Source organism: Macrobrachium nipponense, chromosome 7, assembly GCF_015104395.2.
Source record: "Macrobrachium nipponense isolate FS-2020 chromosome 7, ASM1510439v2, whole genome shotgun sequence".
Classification (NCBI taxonomy): Eukaryota; Metazoa; Arthropoda; class Malacostraca; order Decapoda; family Palaemonidae; genus Macrobrachium; species Macrobrachium nipponense.
In genome coordinates, this window is record NC_061109.1 from 40,468,513 (window position 1) to 40,471,820 (window position 3,308).

Consider the following 3,308-nt stretch of genomic DNA (forward strand, 5'->3'; position numbering starts at 1 on the left):
CAACGATAATGGAACGGAGAGCCGACCGTCACTCAGCCGAGTTATTGACATCCAACGCCATACTAGAATAATAAATTTCTTTCTATTTATTTATTTATTTAGCTCGCAATTCTGGTGTCTGAAAATATCAGTTCTGGAAAATTGAATTGAATAACATAGTACGCCAGGTGCTGTTGTTGATTGTACTATCTGTTGCAAATTAAAGCTGCCTAAATAATCAAAATGATCTATAACTGGATTCTTAATTTGCAGTTTTCAGCTTTGATCAACTGGTATTGGGTAGGCACTGAAGCCTTGCATCACATACTGCTTATACCTACATTTTAGAGCAAGCGATTTTGAATATTCAGTGCTCTTTTGATTAGAAAACTTTCCAGAGTTTTTGGGATCCATTGCCGCCATTCCATATAACAAAATAATAATAATAACAATAAAGAAAGAAAAAAAAAGAAATACAGCATACAGCCAAGAATGATAAAACTGATACCCTGTCAGTGGTTTCCAACCTTTTCTAATTCTCGCCTTCCTTCATTGAATGGCACATTCTCTGCGGGCCCCCGCCCCCTTCCTTAAATACTGTAAATTATTGGCATAGTCGCCACGTCAATAATTCACAATATATATATATATATATATATATATATATATATATATATATATATATATATATATATATATATATAAATTCCTTGATATAGAATTTGAAAGTTTATATATCTAGGCAACTAAATTTCATATTTATATCTGAAATATTTTCTCAGTATTTTGAAATTCTGAATTCCATAATAATTAATAGTTTTCAGATATAATTAACCCCGTCATCAAGCATTGGCGTCCCCCTGGCAGCCCTTCGAACACCCCCCAGGGGAGCGCGCCCCACAGTGGAAACCACTGCCCTATGTCATTACATATCAGTTAAAATTCAGTCTACGAATTATTTTATAAAAAAAAAATGAATAAAACAGGTGATGAGTGATAACGCATGCGATTTGTGATATTTTCATTTACAAAGGCAAGGGAAGAGTATCGGAATGTGACGAATTTTCGAGACAGGATTTATTAGTTTCCCGATTGAAATGCTTTAGGCTTATTCTTTGAATTTTACTTTTTTCGTGCAAAGAAGACTAGGTAGGTATTATAGCAAATTTGCTTCTTGACAAAGTCATGTTCCAGGAATCATCATAATTCAGCCTTCAAAAGCCCTTTGTTGGATGTAGGCCTTCCCCATGTTCCTCCACAGATTTCTATCCTCCGCTGCTCTGTGCCCTTGTCGTTTAATATTGGTCTAAGTCATCTCGCCAGTGGGTTTTTCCGCCAGTGGGTTTTTCGTCTTCCTTGGTTTCTTGTGTAGTACCCTTGGGGCGTCCAGAAGGTTGCTCGTGATGTCCATCTGTTGTCTGTCATCCTGGCAATGTGCCCCGCCCAGTTCCACTTGAGCTTACTGATGGTTTAAAGGATACCCTTTAGTTGAGTTTTTTGACGTATCTATTTAGCTGTTTTTCTATCCTTCCAAGTTAAATCTAGCATAATTCTCTCATGTGCCCTCTGCATTGTTCGTAATTTAAGGGAAAGCTTTTTTGTTAGATTCCAAGTTTCGGCCCCATAGGTGACAATGGGGAGGATACACTGATCATAAACTTTCCTTTTTAATGGGAATCTTCTTATTTTTTAACACTGTACCGGCTCCTCCAAACGCCTGCCAACCGAGGGTTATTGTGTTTATTTCGGTCTCTTTGGAAGTTTGTTTGTATGGTGTTTTTACGTTGCATGGAACCAGTGGTTATTCAGCAACGGGACCAACGGCTTTACGTGACTTCCGAACCACGTCGAGAGTGAACTTCTAAGTATCATGTAGAGATTCTTTGCCCAAGGTAGATGTAGTGGTCCATTTCCTCAATTTGATGATTTTCAATTTAAAAGTAGGTCACCTGCATTTTCAGTGTACTACCTATTTATTGCTCATGACTTTGTTCTTACGGAATTTCATGTGGAGGTCTACTGATTTGCTTGCTTCATTTAGCTCGGTGAGCATTTGTTGAAGCTCTTCTTTGGTGGTGCCAACGATAATGATGTCATCAACAAATCTTAGGTGACTTAGGTATTCTCCATCTATTCTGATCTCTTTTTCTTGCCAGCTGAGTTGTAGGAAAGCTCTCTCCTAGCAGGCAAGACAGTGAACAGTTTGGGTGAGCTTGTGTCACCTTGGCTGACTCCTCTCTTTGAGTTGGAGTGGTTCCGAGTCCTTGTGGAGGCAAATAAATGATGTTGCATGGTCATAGATGTGACGGAGGACACTGATGTAAACTGAGTCAACTCCCTGTTCTTCCAGCGCTGACAAGACCTCCTCAGTTTCGACCAAGTCAAATGCTTTGGTGTAGTCTACAAGCGCTGCTACTAGTGGGATTTTATATTCGTTTGTTTTGTCAATGATCTGGTTTACTGTTTGTAGATGGTCAATTGTGGAGTAGCCTCTTCTAAAGCCTGCTTGTTCCTTTGGCTGATTTTCATCAAGCTTACCTGCAATTCGATTAGTGATAACCCTGGTGAAGATCTTATAAATAACATTAAGGCTGATTGGTTGTTGGTTGTTCACGTCCCTGGGGTCGCCTTTTTTGTAGAGTAGAATGAGGATGGCTTTATTCCACTCTTCTGGTTTTTTGCTCTTCTTCAGACAGTCATTGAATAGTGGGGCCAGTTTGGCTTGGATTGGCTCATCAGCATCTGATATTAGGTCCAATGTGATGTTATCTGGTCCCAGTATCATGACTAACAAATATCACATTTAAAGTAGCTCACGTTTTCACCACATTCTTTATTTCCTAAACAACTCACAAAGAAGGGACAGTATCGCAACGTTGTAGCGAAAGAACGATTGCGACCCGTCAGCACGTAATACAGGGTGTACAACTTCTGTAAGAACAATGGTTTGTACTAAGAATACCCTCTTCTGTTCTTTACATCTTTCTTATTCTCTACTGTCTTTATTTTCCAAATCCAAATCTGCCAAAACAGTCCTTGAGTGATTCCTTTGCTTTTTCAAAATATACCATCAATACCAAATAGACCTCTTTACCACGCTTGAACTTCAATCATGAAGGCTTTGATAATTCTCAGGAGTAATGGTGTCATTTTTTTACGTTATTGTTGCGATTAACTTTACTCTTTTGCTTGCTGATTTAAACTTAATATTTTTACTACTTAAATTTTAAGGACCTTGTTTTAATTCTTTCTATTGATGTATTAAACCTTGGACTTACAACTCATTTTGATAGAAAAATATAAGGAATTTGATTTTTTTGTCACATAAT

The 3,308-nt window shown here is 38.0% G+C and overlaps 1 long non-coding RNA gene across 1 annotated transcript in view; it reads right to left on the bottom strand.

The window, feature by feature from the left end:
• The window catches only part of LOC135217310 (uncharacterized), a 22,019-nt gene extending 21,945 nt beyond the window's left edge, over window positions 1-74 (bottom strand). The window contains exon 1 of the long non-coding RNA XR_010315100.1: window positions 1-74. This exon is cut by the window's left edge and continues 94 nt beyond it. This is a non-coding gene — a long non-coding RNA (uncharacterized LOC135217310).
• Window positions 75-3,308: the final 3,234 nt, after the last annotated feature.